Raw genomic sequence first — 16,865 nt, 5'->3', positions numbered from 1 at the left:
TAAAACAAAACTGGGTTCCAGTTTTGTAAGCAACTATAGTTAAAGAAAAATGTTTCCTTACATTAGCCCATCCATCCTACTCCATGTCACTTACCACTCTTCTTCCTCCTGATGTTCTTCTAACGAGGAGAGATTGATAGTTACTCTTGGTGAGATTCTTCTACTACAGTGGTACTTCTCAATCTCTTCCCAGAGCATGATCATATTTTAAAAGTGTGTCTATTATTTCCATCTGAAATATTTCAACAGGTATACACACTTGGGGATTTAGGAACAAGTCTCTGAATCAGTCTGTAAGGTTGGGTGAGAGAATAATTATTGTTACCTTAATACCCCTATGGCATTTACCTACTATGGTAACAACTACTGGAAGAGTCGTGCTCCATAGTAGCTTGCCCGGGAAGCTGGAGAAGGACAGCCTTTCTGTAGCACCTGGGCACGAAGAAAGCGAGGTGGAAAGCATCTGCCTTGAAAGCCTTTCTTTCTAAGTGAAACACTATGGAAAGATTTGGGCAAATTCTCTAAAGGAACTTGATTAATATTATTTTTGTCAATGACCTAGTGTAAATTATAACTGTGAGTAAAAATGTGTGCTTTTTTTTTTTGTTGGTTTGGTTTGTTTTTTTGGTGGGATTTTCATCCAGATTCCTGCTTTTACATTCTGTAAGAGATACTGTATGGGGGTGTAAATGTTTTATGCAGCCTTTGTCTTCCCTGTTTACCTGCATCTCCCTAGAACAGTTCTGACTTCAATGCGAGATTTGAGGCTGTTCTCAGTAGCATTTGGATTTATTGGATCCTTAAAGATTGCTTTGAGAGAAGAGAAAAAGCAGACTGCAGCAGATTCCTGAGCTCCTCCAAGATTGTTGTTAAAATGCTCTGGGAAAGCAATTTCTCTGATGATGCTTTTTCTTAGATTTTGGCCACTACTACCAGCATTCAGCAACTGAAATCTATATCATTGTTTGTTGGGTTTTGGTTAGGATATGACTGTAGATGTTTTTGAGTATCATAACTTTATAGAACAAATCTAGGCTGCAGAATTTAGGAATTATTCCAATATCACTTATGTAGAAAATAGTGTAAATATTTAGACTTCTACACACCCAAGCATAAGAGCAGAAGCAAATTATAAACAGATATTTTAGGTACATTCTAACCTCCAGTACTCAGATTTGGGAAAGCAATGTTTCAAGAAGAATTTGCTGATCGGTTAATGCAGGAAGACATACATTAGATTAATGTCACAGCTTGTGCTCAGAAATACACATCACAAAAAATAACAGTACAAGTGTTTCTTCAGACTCCTGTATTCTTGTGCCAAGAAGAGAGTATATAAGTGGATCTGGATCTGGGCAAGAAACAGTATCTTACCCCATGAAAATTGTCGTGATTTACAAATGTTCCCACTCTGATTTAGTATAAAACCTTGAACTTCAGTTTCCCGTGTCTCAAAAAGGAACCCAAATCACCAGATATCACCTCTTCTTGGGGTAGTGGATATTTAAGAGAAGAGCCCATCTTCACAGAAAATTCTTAGTTGTGTTATAACATGGTGATTTCCAAAGTAACACAAAATTAAAATCTATATTCAGATGCAAACAAATGCTGTTTTTCTTCATGGAAAAGCAGGAATAAAAATGCTTCTCAGACTTTGTTATATTGTATATTTTTTTTTTTTACTTTACACGAAGATTCATTGATTTCTGTAAAATTTATTTATGTAAAAAGCCTAGCCTAATGACATACAATTGAAACAGCTAAAAGCTCCTATTTTTCAATTGAAAGGTAGCAGCAGCAGCAGCAACACTATATAGCAGGCATATGCAGACAGTACCAAGTGTGCTTTGTTAGGAGGGAAATAGGGTACATGGCAAGTTTATTTAGAAGTTTAGATACCCCTGAGTATGCCCCTATTTCTGAGTCTGATCAGTGACATGGGGACAAAATTAAGCTGTACATTTTGAAACCTGGTAATAAAAACTGATGGCAAGGAGGAGATTCTAGCATGGAGCTGCTAGTACAAGACAGCAGTGAGACCCCAGGGTGCATCAGACTGTGTATTTCTAGTACATCTAGGGGAGGGGTTTAGCACTAGTGCCCAACATACAGTTGCCATTTCAGCAGGAATGCTCCCTGTGACTCTGGTCATCTGTGCCCTCAAATAAAAGACAGACTAGAGCAGATGCACAAGGTGTTGCTACAACAAAGAAAGGTCCACTTTCTAAGGGGGACTAGAAAAACTTATGTGGTATCTGGTAATGAAATGAAGGCAATGAGAGAAATAGTAACACTACAAAACAGTTCACAATCTATTCCAGAAAAGAAGAATTGGCACCAAGTAGTGGTGGTACAAAAATAAATAAATCTCAACTGGCTATCAGTAATTTTAGATTGGAAATTAATAGATGGTTCCTAACCACAAGGATAATTTTGGAAGAGCTTTCAGTCAAGGATCATGGCAGTGGGACAAAACCCCAGCTTTTGATGATAGAGCAATATTATGTATTGGCTTGGCAATTTCAAAGAGCAAGACTTTGCTTCTACCATGTGCAGTGGGTCTTGCTATTAAACTGCAGTTCAGATTTGATAAATTTTCTTGTTGATCTGAAGAATCAATGTGAGTGTTAAAGTTTAGTGAATAGCTTTACATAGAATCAAGTAGTTTTAAAATAAGATTTACTTTACAGTCTGATTTACAGCTATTATAACTTAGGTGAGGTGTTAGCAATATTGCAGGTAATACCCCTTCTAAAAGAGATTAATGTAGCTTTAATTACAAGTAAAGAATGCATACCTGAAAATACTTGCTGAATTTTAGTTCACTTCTATTGTTATGTCTTCATTATTGCTGACCAAGAGGTACCCATTGAGTACAAAATGCCATAATCAGCATAAAGATTTAACTGAAGAGTTTCTTGCACTATATTATTAATATAAATGAAAAGTAAGATTGCAGCTGAAATAGACGCTTCTGAAAACTTCATTAGTACTTTAATGTATCTCTGAAATAAATTATCTGATTTAACATGTACAGTAAAAGTAGATCTGGAAACACCCCAAATAATTTACAAGAATATTTGATAAGACAGTGTTATGCATTGTACCTAAGATTTCATCTAAGATTTTCAGTGGTGGAGAAGAACTGGAAGTGGTTCTACAATGTGTGCTTTATTAAAAGTCTTAAGGTTTCAAGGCAGCAGTTTACATTTATACAGAGAGATGTATGGGAGGATATACATAGCTTTTTGTGACACTTAGCCCAGTCTTGGGCACTGGTCCAGTTCCCAATATATGTTAGATCCAGTCTCTTATAAGTTGTCTTTTAATATCTTCAGAGCTCTTCTGGCAACTGAAAGTCTTTTGGACACCAGAACACATTTTCCCCTTGTCCACATTCCTGCAGTAGGTCCTTTCTGGGCTAGAGCAGCTGTTGCAGTTGCAAAGGACTGTCTCCTACCAGAAGGTTCAAAATACAGGAATTGCTCATCAGAAAATTTAGTTGCACTGACAGCTCTCTACAACTTAAGAGATACATGTGTGAACCTGGCCTAGTGCCAGTTCATTCCACACTGAGATAGACAACAGTTGTTGTAAAAAAAAAAAAAAAAAAAAATCATCCCACAGTAATTGCTACCTGAGTAGATGAAGTGTAAGAAGGGACTGCCACATCTCTTAATGTTTCTAGAGTAAACATTGAAAAACACCTGACATTTTAATGGCAATAGCAGTCATTCAAAGCTGGTGCTACACTCTTCTTCTGTATTATGAGGAAACTTATTCTGCCCCTCAGTTAAGTTCCTTTACAGGAATGATCACAGTCTGGAGGGCCTAAAGTACCCTCAGTGATAAAGCAGACAACCTGAATGGTTAAAAGAGAAATGTAATGACAAACTTTTTAGATTTTATTCTGGGCTGTGGTTGTTTCTATAGGAAGGTCCCTATCATGCACTGGAAATTATAATTCATGATAGCCAGAATCAGTTCTTAAGAGCTACATGATCAGCCAGAAGTTAACACTAGTACCCTGCCAGCTATTGGCATCACAAGAAGACAGTCAGTTAAAAATAGACAAGTAGTACCTCAAATTTTTAGTTGCAAGCGATCTTCCATCAATGATGAATTTGAGGTTATCCTGTAAAAACCAGCCTGACTCTTCTCTAATACACAAATCTAGATGATCATTTCATCCAGAGTCCTTTTAAAAAAAAAGGTCAATGATACGTTTTGCACGTTCTTTAGTTTGTCAGAATTCATTGCCTTTTTTTTTCCTTCCCCTCAATTTTGCCAACTATTCAAGCCTGGTCCTTTTTCACATTAAGAGAAGAAAGAGGTAAGTGACTGAATCTATTCAACAGTATTAATGTTTGTCCCATGGGATAGCTTTTATATTATAAAGTGGATATTGACTCTCATGGAGGTGAATATTAAGGTTTATCAACCCCAGAGGTATGTATTGACCAAGAAAAACTAGAGGTCACTGCAACATCAAGAGTAAATAAATCTTAATGCTGCCAAAACAGGAAATCAATATGCATATTTTTCCACTTATTTTGAATGTCATTGAACTATCTGGAAATATCTTGATTGTGTACCTGAATTCCAAGATAGTGGGCTTTTTTATTACTATGAGTAACCCTCTAAAGACAAATCCGAGGTTAGGGAAGTGTTCGAGAAAACCACTCAGTGCTGTTGTCCCTTTCTGAATAAGACAGGAAACAGGCTCCACTTCTATCAAAATATGTAATCTTTTATTTACCTTATGCTGAAGGAAAGTACTCATATGTACTGATTTTCAAGACAAAAATAAAATCTTTTCCAGGGTACATTCACTGGTAGCCAGATTGTCAGAAATCCAGTTCACACCACAACCTGTAGTGACAAAAAACTACTTTGTACTATTGCATTAGCCTGACTCTTCTTCAAATGAATAAAATTGGAAGTATGCTGCTGAGATGTAGTTACAATTTTGGAGTCCCAAACAGTATTACATTGTTATAGCCTCTGACTTTCCTTAGAAATAGCTTTTATATTCATGCACTCTTAGGAAATGTAAGGTCCTTTGTAATTTTGTGTTTGTATGTGGCTAGATACTGTTCAAAAGCCTTTGGTAACGCTCCTTCAGAATCCTAAGCAAACAGGAAGAAAGATGGATTCAGTTCTTGCTAAGCAACCAGGCATCAAGATGTGAATTAGAATCCCAAATTAAAATAAAATGCAGTTGGATAAGTAGACAAATAGATGCAGAAAGGTAATGGTTTATGTTAAATAACAAAACATCTACTGTTATTTAAAGATCAGTAAGTCTGAGAGGGTAAGCAAAGTATATATATTTAACATGTTTTTAAGCTCACATGTGAGTAATTGTGTGATGGAGAAAAAGGGATAAGGGAAGGAGAAGCAGAGGAAAGATGACCCTGACTGAAAAACGAGCTTTTAAAGTTTAAAGGTCATCTAGAAAAAAAAGCAGATGCTTCAGGTAATGGTGTATAAGTTCATGATTGAGAATTTCAGACTGATGGTAAACCATACTGACAGAAATTGAAGGTTAGCAGCACAAGTCTCACAGGGAATTTTGGTTTGGCCTAGGATTAAAAGAAAATGAGAGGTGGGGAAGAGAGTTAAGAAAGATTATTTGCTCGGTTATTTTGAATGAAAAGATAGAGCCAAGCTCACAAAACCAGATGGCATTATCCCATAGCACAACTCCTAATAAGTTTTTGTTTTCATCTTGTTTTGCTTTCAAGTGTCTGCAATGATTAAGAGGCAAATTTCAGCAAATATCCCTCAGTTAGGAGACTTGAAGACTTTGTCTGCCTGTTCTTTTGCAGACATCTATGCACATGCTTCACTTTCAGGCTGCAGATAACGCGAAGCAGGACTCTTCATCCTCTGAATCTCACTGACCTTGTCGCAACAGATACTGGTGCTTAAGAGGAGCTGCTGAAGTTTAGTCTATATGCTTGAAGTCTGGTGTGTGTTTTGTTTGGTACCTAAGGCAAAGAGTTCACTGAAAGTAAAAAATGAGCAAATCTGACCTTAATTTAGAGCCAAATGAATCAAAAAGCAGTCTTCAATTAGGCCCTTGGCACTGAAGGATTATTTACACCTCTGCAGTTGCAGCTATGGGACTGCTCCTACAAATAAGGCATGGCTGACATTACAGTTCATGCAGTTGCTTCTCTGCTCCTGCTGCTTCCTTGATGACAGCACTGTTGCTTGCCTGACCTTGCAATAAACTGTCTCAGAGCGCTAATAGGCAACAGAATAAATGTACTAGAAGTAGGGAATAGTTTTCTGCTGGCAGGGTCCAGTTCTCACTCACAGAAGGAAAAGCATGACCAGGAGAGGCTTTGAGGTTGCAAACGCCCCTTTCAGTGGCAGCTAGCTGTAAGATCCCCTTGGTTATAGTGTGAAGTACCCCCAGAGGCACAGTTAGTCACATTAATCTGGCATGAACCTGCAATGCTGCTGTCAAAGACTGGTCCTATCATGTCCTCATGCTTAGCCCTTCCTGCCATCGCACTCAGGATCAGCCTGAATGGGACAAGGAAGCTCATCCAGCTCCCCATCTGCTGGCAGTACAGAAGGGGCTGGGAACAAGTGGAGGACTGGGAGGGAAGAGGGGGATCATTGCTTTTGTCAACAGCTTGGATTCATGGTGGGTTCAAATGAATGCATGCTCGTGTCCCTGCCTTTGGCTGTAAGGCATACAAAGGCACCTGGCGGTTTGGGTCCCAGGGGATTGCCCGGCTGACAAGTAAGGGACATCCCATAGTGCTGTCCTATATATTAGACTTTACCATAATGGCAGCTCCAAAGAGAGTACCACAGGGCAACCTCGCTTGCTCAAACTTGCCAGACAGGTGGTGAAGTAAGGAGAAGGACAAGGACATGCTAGATACTTTCAACTAAGAACCATGTATCTAGTTATTTACACAGTTTAAATACAAACCGAGCCTATTTTTTCCTCTGTGTATGTTTTTTCCAGTTACAGCCTTCTGCTACAAAGAACAAGCCATGTCTCCCTGGACTTGAGAGGAAGCTTTTGAATCAGGAGAACTTATTTTTAAAGCCAAGTAATAAGTTTGTCAATCACTTCTTTATTATCAGTCACTCTCTGATGAACAACATTCAGACTTTAATATCAGCAAAGAGATAATCTGAGGAATGAATGCTCAAGTAATAACATGTAGGAGTTTTTATGGCCTGACTCTGTTTCTAAAGTGTATACACAATGGCCTAATTTAACATCAGTGAATGTAACAAATTCCCTGTGGCAAATGCAGCATATGGGAATTACTTTTTATGCTTTTCTTGAAGTGCACAAAACTCCCATTAGCATGATACGTTACATATCAGGAGAGTGGAGGGAGAAGCCCCTTAATTTGTGTTAGGTTTGGGTGGGATTTTTTGTTTGGTTTTGGTGTTTTTTTTGTTTTGGGTGGGTTTGTTTTTTTTTTTTTTTTTACAACAGTCCTACATGCTTCTGGACTGATTCATGTGCATTACTATATTGGAACAAATCTCACAACTACATTATTGCAACGTAACTGCTGTTAGAAGAAAATAGTCCATCTAAATTTTTACTTAGTTATTTGAACAGTTCAGGCTCTCAACCACTTTTTTTCAGCAGCTGATTATTAAAAAATTTTTTTGTGTTAACATCTCCTTTCTGGGTTTAAAATAGGGACCTGTCCATTGCAGCCATGCTGTGCAGTACAAGTACAGAGCTAGTCACAGAGCCTGAAATATCTGCATAATTAAACAGGACCTCCAGACAGCTTCAGAGGTGTCTTGGCTTTGTTTTGTTGAACTAGATACAAGACCGAGTTCTTCCTGCTGAGTTCAATAGTTGGTGTAATAAACTATAGGAAAGTGATTTCTTGCTTGTATTGAATCTCATTGGAATTTTCCATAGATCATGTTTTCGTTAGTTGGGTTTTTTTAATCTGAAGATCTAACAAGTCAATGAGAGGTATCATCATGTCTCAGTACTCTTTGTACTTTGGGGTTTTGTTAAGTGTTATCTAATCTGTGGTTCTGTGAGAGACTGTGGGGGTATATATGAGAAACTGTGGTATCTGAAGAAAAAACCTTTTTTTTCTTGCTAATAAGATGACCTATAGTTTAAAGGTTATTTTCCTGGATTTCCATGAGCTGCATTGTTCAGAGGCAGGAAAGAGCCTCAGCCTTTTCTCTAAGTTCTGGCTGAAATGCGTTTGACCAAGGTAGATGCAACTGCTGGCTGATATAAATACGTCATGTTTAAATTTGCTCTACTCATGCTCACTGAAGAGTGCATCGGAAATTATTTAATAACTTACCTGTGACTATCTGGTAATGGGTAAAATAATTGCATAAAAAGGATATCATGTTGGTCATAGATTGATGACACTGAGTTCTTATACAGTATCTATTACATCTGGGTTTTTAGTACCTTTTAAAACTGGTTTCAGAGCTCTAATGAAAACGTGTACAGAGACTATCCTCATATTTCTTCTTAGAAATAAGGATTCTGACATAGAAATTGCAACTCCAGGGAAGGTTTAGTGAAAGAAACATCAGAGATTTGAAGACCAAGTCCAGAAGCATCACAAATTTGAATTTTGAAAAGCATCTATCTTCACTGTCATGGGTCTTTCACAGGAATCATTAAAAAAAAATGAGATTCTGTTCATGGGAATTAAAGATCCACAGAGTTTTCATAGGACCGTGAGCTCAGCATCACATTCTCTGGCCAGGTTTTTCTCTTCATTAACCACTTGGCAGTGTGCTAAACATCCAGAGGTTGTATTCAGCCTTTCAGAATCTGTGCAGTTGGTATCATCTGTTTAACTGTAACATGATTTGAAGCTCACAGAAGTCTTGTGGGCTTTTTTGTCCTTATTTTTTTTCATGATGCATTCAAATTAGAGGGCAATAGTTTTCTTTTAAATTGTATACAATTTAATGTTGGGGGTGTGGATTGACCTCTTGTCCAAAAAGAGCAATTATCTTCATATGCAATCAAATTCTAAATATGCAGAGTAAGGGCTGCTGCAGTAGTTAACATAATTCTGGCTTTACAGACAATTTTGTAAGGCTTTTCCAGACTCCCTCTGTATTTTTAATGTGCCTTTAGCAATGCAAGTCTGATCAAAGGGAATAATTTGTGCCTGTTTCTAAATGGCTGGCAAGAATTTTAACAGGTATTTTGAGTAATAATTAATTAGGGATATGGTATGATAATTACTACAGAAACGCAGGTCTTTTATTTAAATAGGATAATAATCATTGCTACAGTGAAAGAGTTGTTTGGATTATTCAGAGAATCTAATTTCTCAAATAGAAATTTGTTTTATGGGATTAAAAAAATAACAAAGTATTTTGAAACCTTCCATTGTCAGAGCAGCATTTCATTTTAGTGCTTATTTTTCATAATCATATCTTTTTATTTCTGAGTTTCTCTCATTTGTTTTCCATGGCCCCATGGGAATAATACCCAGGTTTCTACTTTTTGCCATCACAGTAACTTCAGTACAGATTTGGTGGTGTTTCAATGACTGTTCAAATCCTGAGCTAAAATCAAGCTCATAACGAAGATTCTTGTCTTTTTTCAATAACAACAGATCGTGTAACAGAAATTTTAAGTTAGTTTGTTTGTTGTTTTTTTTTTTTTTCCTGAATTCTCAGCCTCAAGTCTAGATCTGGTTATTAATTCTACACTAGTCAGAAGATTTTTAGTGAGTTGTATTTGTACATTATATGCATTTTTCTACCTAGTGCTGTGTATAAGGCAAGAAATTTTGGCCTCACTAAATATTTATTGTAAGGCTCTTAAACTGCCAGCGAGGACCAAGCTGGAAAATCTTTGGTAGGACCATTTTCTGCTGGAGTTTGCCTTTTTATCAGAAATAAAATGGTTGTTATCAGTTGTGCTGAAATTCTACATCTGCAAAAAACTAGGACAAGATAAATGCTGACAGTGTTAAACCATCCTGTTTGATAGTATATAATACTTGGACCTGAATTTTGAGGTTGTAATCTCTTTAGAGCTGTGGTCTGCTTTAGAAAAAGAGGAAACTTAAAGCTAAGTGGTCCTCTGAGTACAGTTGTGCCTTCTTGCTCTAATGCTTATTCTTCTTCTGCAACTGAAATTTTAAACAGTGAATTTCTTCATTCTACTTCCATGCCTAAATTCCTGGGCTGAATGGGTATCCATCTGCAAAGTGCAAAGGTATTGCCTGTAGTTGATACATCATAATGAAAATTAGCTACATAACATTGTTACTTGCATTGTAATTAAACAGTGTGGAACATCTTCAGTGGAGCTTTTCATCTGACAATTTTGGAAAAATTAAAAAAAAAAAAAAAACAAAAACAATAATTATTGAGGCCAAAGGTTTTTATGAGTCTATAGTTCTGAAGATTTGAACAGGTTTGGGTTTAAGAAGATTAAAGGCAAATGCTGTGATCTCAGAACCATTGTCAAAATTGCTTTTGCATCTTTTGCATATGCCCACTGACAGTGCCATGTTCCTTGTATTCAGAAGGAAACTCCTTGCTTAGAGATCAGGGGCAAGTACAGGATGAAAAATCTTTGTTACACCATTCAGAAACAATGACTATATTGTCTTCTCTCTAGAATGATCCTGCTGCCTATTTTCTAACCATTAAACTGGCATCTTGCAGGCTCTATATACTGTATTATGAGTCCACATTTCCATATCTCTTCCAAAAATTATTCTGTGACTTGGTGCTCTTCCATTTTCTTTCCCTCTTTTGAGCAATAAAAAAAACATAGCTTGAAATTTTGGTAGGAAGTGAAAGGAAATTCAGTAGTGTTGCTTTCTGGGGGGTTACCTTTGTCACTTTTAGATGAAGGCCAGAAGAAAAAAATCATTATGGTCAGAAGACCAGAATTTCTTCCAAGAGCCACCTTAAATCTCTAATGTCTATCTAAATTTAGACTTCTTGACATGTCACCAAGTCTACTTAGAGTCAAGGTCTCTTCAAGCTCTCTTCTTAACTATTTTAAGACCTCTTCTCCCAAAATCTAGCTGTGACTTTGAGTGAGTGATGAAGGAATGCAAAACCTGTGTTTCCTTGCTGGCTCACTCATGCAGAGGAGGAGCACACAGTGCTTCCCTTTTGACTGCTGGGTAGCAACAAGTGCAAGTGCAAGCTCTCACAAGTGAGGGGCTGAGCAGGTGAGAATAAGGTTTCTGTGTTCCAATGGAAACTGCTTTATTTTTCTCCAATCTGAAGAGATGTTTTTCACTTTTTGCATGAGCCAGTAGACTGAGCAAAGATGAGTTCTATTTTAAAATCTCAGCAAATTTAAGCATCACAATGGAAGAGCTGAAAAAAGACGATCTTGAGCAGAGAATAATTTGGGTAACACTGGTTTGAGGTGGCTGTTTGTGGGAATGCCCTATTCATTCAGAGCTGAATTCCTAAATCATACAGGTTTTTACAATTTGGGAGAGCAGCTTGTGCGTATGTGTGTAGAGGAGATTCCCGGCTCTCAAAGGCTGTTATTATGAGGCCAGACTTTCTTTGAATGCTGCCTGATGCCAGTGCAGATGAAATCAGCAGATTGTAGTGTAATATGGTAACTGCTTACAGAAACTGGTGCGAACAGGGAGGCGGCAGCTAATCGGATTAAGGGAAAAGTCTATCACAGCTGCAGCTGTCAGTGGATTTTAGCAGATTTTTTTATCACTGTTTGTGTGGGAAAACACATGATGGAGGGAATCTAATGAAGGAGATTGAACTAAAAAACAGAAGTACTTTTTGATCTGATAGTAGCTTTTCTGAGTAAGGTACTCTGGAGAGGTTCCGGGAAAGTTTTGATGCAACTCTTACAATAAAAGAAATAACCCAGAGACCTTTTTGGAAGGGGAAGGTGAAGTGATTGACATGTTCCCTTTGCATCTCAAAAAAAAAGTTAACAAAAAATGTTATTTTAAAATCCAAAAGCTCTGCTTTAGAATCTTAAAAAAAAAAATCCTTGGGAACCAGGCACACACGTTGTTACTGCCCCCTCCTGCCCCACAATCACACACATGCTCTTACACTTCTAGGAGAAAGAAAACGTCCCCATAGCAAAGGCTGTGTCTGGGAAAGAAAGCATGTGAAGTAACTATTCTCAGATAGATGGTTAGGATTGAGCACACTGTAAAAGGAGTAGAGATGGAGACACCATGTCTAAAGCCTTAACAATTTTCATCATCTGACATGAATGTACCCAGTGCTTGCTGAGTCCACAGCTGAGATGGGACTTGGGTAGAAGATGAAGCAAATTATCAACCATTAATTTTAGTCTCATGTTCAAAAGAGGCAGACTAGAGTGGGTGGCATAGGCATGATGCACAGGGAACAAAGGTACTTTGAACTCAAACCAGAACTGAACTAACAACCAACTTTATGCTCCCAGTTGGAGATCATCAGGGCCTGATTTTTCAGGGAATATGTTGCATTGGGCTTACTATATTCAGAGCACAGGCCCCACTGACTTCATTTCCTCCAACAAAGGAATGTATCATTGGTGACCACCAAGAAAAGTTGATTCCAAAACTTCCTATCATCTTGCAGGAGCTCTATGACAGGGAGGAAAAAAATTACCAAATCACAAGTGAGAGCTGTGTTTTCATGAACACCAACCCTTGGTCATTTGTCCTGCTTCCTTACATGACTGCTTAGCTCAGGCATAGCTCCATGCAGTGAAGGATATACTTTTTTCCACTTTTAGGAGTGCTGCTCTGAAGGGCTTAGTATCTCTTTTAAAGCTGCAGTATAATAAAAGTTGGTGCTTTCCTCCAATTTTATGTCACAGGAAAATAACCAGCACATCTTACAAACAAAACATGCCATGATTTGGAACAGAACTATGGGATGTACTTTAGGTCTTCATTTAAAACAAGTGGTGCTACTGCTGGTATGAATCAATGTAACTAAGACAAGAATCAAAGCCTGTGTTTTAATCATTAGATAATGACAGAGAAAGATCAAAGTAACATTCACAGTTTTGTTGGTTTTAGTTGTAACTTCCATACTGAAGTAGGTTTTTATTTCATTCAGTTTCTTGGCTGTATGTAGGTTGGGGTGAATGTACTTTAACCTTTCAGTTCCTCTCTTCATCATATATTTATATCAGAATCGAGCAGTAACTAATTGAGGTTAGTTGAGGCAGAAAAGCATTTTGGATTTGCTGGGTACTTGATGTGAATGAGGCATCTAAAAGTCATGGCAGAATCCTTTAATCCAACTTTTGTTTTTCTTTTTTTTTTTTTTTTTTTTTTTTAATGCATGCAAACCAAACTGCTGTATCAGTGTGTTCAGTCCTGGAACTAATTGAAGGGAAGAGATTTATTCTGAGCTACTAGTGAATTAGAGGAGAGAAAAAAAGACGTTGTAGAAAATGTGTTGTTTTTTTAAAAAATAATAAGCAAGACCAAAACTGAGGAAATGCAGTTTTTTAAAGGTTGTTAAATACCTCAGTTATTTTTCCTGCATGTTTTTATAGTTATATTTAAAGAATAATTCTAAAAATATCCTACTAAATATTAATCATTTTACTGGTATTGCAAGTTCTCCTTTTGTCTGTCTCATGCTCTTTGTCCACTGCTCTACAGAGTCCATACGCAGAGGACAGTTTCTTAGGAGTTAATGAGATTACTTTGTGTTATACTCTTGAAAATACAGAAACCTCTGTAGGCTGGGCATTGCAGACTTTTAGTCTCTGTGGAAACGGAAAGGGGGTGGCCTTTCCATACACCCTAGATATCACACCAAGTTCCTGAGCAATACTTCAGGGCTAGTGCCAAAGAGCAACAAATGACAAATCAAAACATCATGCTGTGATTTGAACTTGGACATGGAAAAGCATACAGGCTTTTTTTCTACTTTGATATCTCAGTGCTTGTCATGTGGTTTTGCCCCTTCGCTGTAATGTCACTATCGGGGTAAGAAGAAAAGCCATAGTTCGGTACATTCAGATCTCATCTTAATCCAGCTCCTGTACTGGCGGCAAAGCTCAAGGAGATTTTGAGACATTGTTATATCAATTACCAGCACCCTTTTTGTACAATTTATTCTCAGGAGTCCAATTTTTTCTGTTGAGAACCCTTCATGCTGCCAAAGTGACATAAAAATATCTTGGTGTAAGACCTGATTTTTGAAGATAATATCTGCTTGCTCAGTGGAAGAGTCCTTTGGCCTTGAGGGATCTCTCTGTCTGCTCTTTTTCCCTTGCATGCACGCTCGCCCTTTCAGATCTTCTCTTCTGTTCCACTGTTCAAAACAAGAAAATTGCATATATGTCATCTGAAAAATGTATGAGAGTGAACAACAACTCACAGTATTCAGAATATTTTTGATAATAAAATAACTGGAAATGCACATCTGAAATAACTTTCCACATCTTTGGCTGGAGGAGGAAACTGGACAAGAGGGTAAAAACAGAAAAGTGATCAAAATAGGGGACATAATCTTTTTGTTTCAAATGCTTTAGTGCTTAGCTCCATTGCACTTTCATCCCATCCCCACCCTCACTGTGTTCAAGCTTTGGTAGATACTTCACAAGATTTTGGATTCCATGAGCAAGGCAGAAACTGTGTACAAAGATGCTTCTTCGTGTTATCCTTTCAAAACATAGGCTTTTGCTTTCTAAATTTTCATTTCATCACATTAGTCATGTATGTGGAGGAGATGAGATTCACTGAGATAAGAGCAGAAAATGAAGCACTAAGTTGATTGCAGAAATGTTGCTATTATACCTAGTAGTTGGCTTGTGATGAGTAAATTGATCCTGCTAATGCTAAATGATCCAGGACAATACCTTTATTTTAAGCTAGGAAAATAATTTGTACAGCCAAATAAATCTTTGCGAGATGCTGATAGCAAAGCATTATCATGCATCCTGTTGATGCAACTACTAAAATAGGCAGTAGTAGCAGATCTGTGGTTGGTGGCTTCAGCTGGAACTCAGCAATATATGTGTTCAGTACACAAGAAAGAATTGGTGTTAACAAGCAGAAACTAACAAGAATATTGTAGCTAAAGAATGTTTGCAAAGTGTCATATGACTGTTAAAGATTGTAGTTTATTCAGTTCATCTCCAAATATAAACATCCTGAACTTGGCATTAATGTATCGTACAAATAACGTTTTGGACAGTCTCAACACTTCTTAGAGAACAAGGTCACAGGTTCCTGTGTTTTTCTTTTCTACAGCATTACCCAGAAAGCCTAAGAAACTTCTTTCTCTAGTAAACAGTCTGGGAGACTAGAAATCCTGAGGAACACCAGCTTCAGACCTTTAAGACATTGCTTTTTGGGGGTTGGAGGGCTCTAATATGCCTTTTATATTGCTTCGCTGACTGATAGACTATTGGATAGACTTTACCTCCAAGATAGCTAACTTTGAGAGCACATGGCTCTCTAAGAAATTAAAATCCTGGGAGCCCAAAGGGTGCCCAGTTCTGACTCATTCTCCACAGCAGAAGTGCCTAGGAGGACATGCAGTGAGAGAGTGAGCTGGTAGGAAAAAAATTTTGTGAACTTCAGTGGGAGTGGTGAAAATTCAGCTGCTCCCATGAATTGTCTCACTTTTGGAAAATCAATAAATCTGACTAAACTTTTCTAATCTTTCTGAGGTATTTTCCCAGCCACTTCCACTCTTCATTAAATATGTACAAATTATTACACAGCAGCTTGAATACCTGGCCAAATAATACTACTACTGCTTTACTAAAATCTGTTTCCTTTTCTCACTTAAGTCAATAGCAAAATTCCTGTTACCTGTACTGAAAACAAGCTTGAGGTTTTGGTGCTTCCAGAGATGTTTCCCTTTAGGAATATTTCCAACAATATTAACTTGCCATGTTCCACTTAATGCTCCAAATTGCCCCTGACAAGCCCCCTGTTACCTTTCTCTTCTTTCCTCACACTGACCATTGCATCCTGCGCTTCCCAGGCACTCGGCAGTGCCCGGTGCTGTACCTGCCCTGTGCAGCTGGGCTGGCAGCAGCGGTCCCGTGCTGCTCCTGCACCAGCACCCTGTGGTGGGATGCGCCAGCGTGCGCTGGGTGCAGGGCAGGGAGCCAGCCCTTCGGGTGTGGGCAGGCATGCCTGCAGGGCTGGGATGGGAACCCTGCGATGGGGCATGTCTGTGGCTCTCTCCAGTGCCAGGCCAGGGCCAGCCATGCTCACCTTGAGCATGTTCAGGTGTTTCTTGAGACCGAAAAAACATCCTCCGCTCTACATGAAGAGAAGTTGTTCAAGGATCTTTCTGTCTCAACTGTATTCTGAGATGACAGTGCATATGTTTTACCCTGCTGTGAAAACATGTGAAGATTGTGTATACGCTCCAGTGGGCATAGGTAATCTTATACCAGATTTCAGAGAAAGCTGTAACTTCCTTAAACTTGTAAAAAGAACATCTCCCAGCATCACTCAAACAGGCTGCATAAAGCACAAAAATATCAACCCCAAAAATTCATACTCGACATGAAGTAGGACTGTAGGATCAATATTTCAACCCAATACTATCACATGGAAATACTATCCTTCGGTTTGGGAACAGATGCATTTGTTTAAGACGTTACAACCCCCTGCCATTTGTTACAATCCCTATTAGCTATGCTACCACAAGATTGTCAGACTGGATTAGGTTGAGCCCTTTAAAAAAAAAAAGTTTAAAACAAGATGCCTGACTTTGCCCTGAAAGACACTGGAAGTGTTCATGCAGGCAATTGGCAACAGCTTTAGAAATGCTAGGGCTGCACAAGTTTGTCTGGCTTTGCTTTATGTGAGATAGATACTTGAGCCTTATTTTTGAAAGTGATTCAAGACTTTTCAAGCCGAAGCTTCATTTTCTCC

This window comes from Tyto alba, unplaced genomic scaffold, assembly GCF_018691265.1.
Source record: "Tyto alba isolate M040663 unplaced genomic scaffold, T.alba_DEE_v4.0 Super-Scaffold_28, whole genome shotgun sequence".
Classification (NCBI taxonomy): domain Eukaryota; kingdom Metazoa; phylum Chordata; class Aves; order Strigiformes; family Tytonidae; genus Tyto; species Tyto alba.
This window is presented reverse-complemented; position numbering follows the sequence as displayed.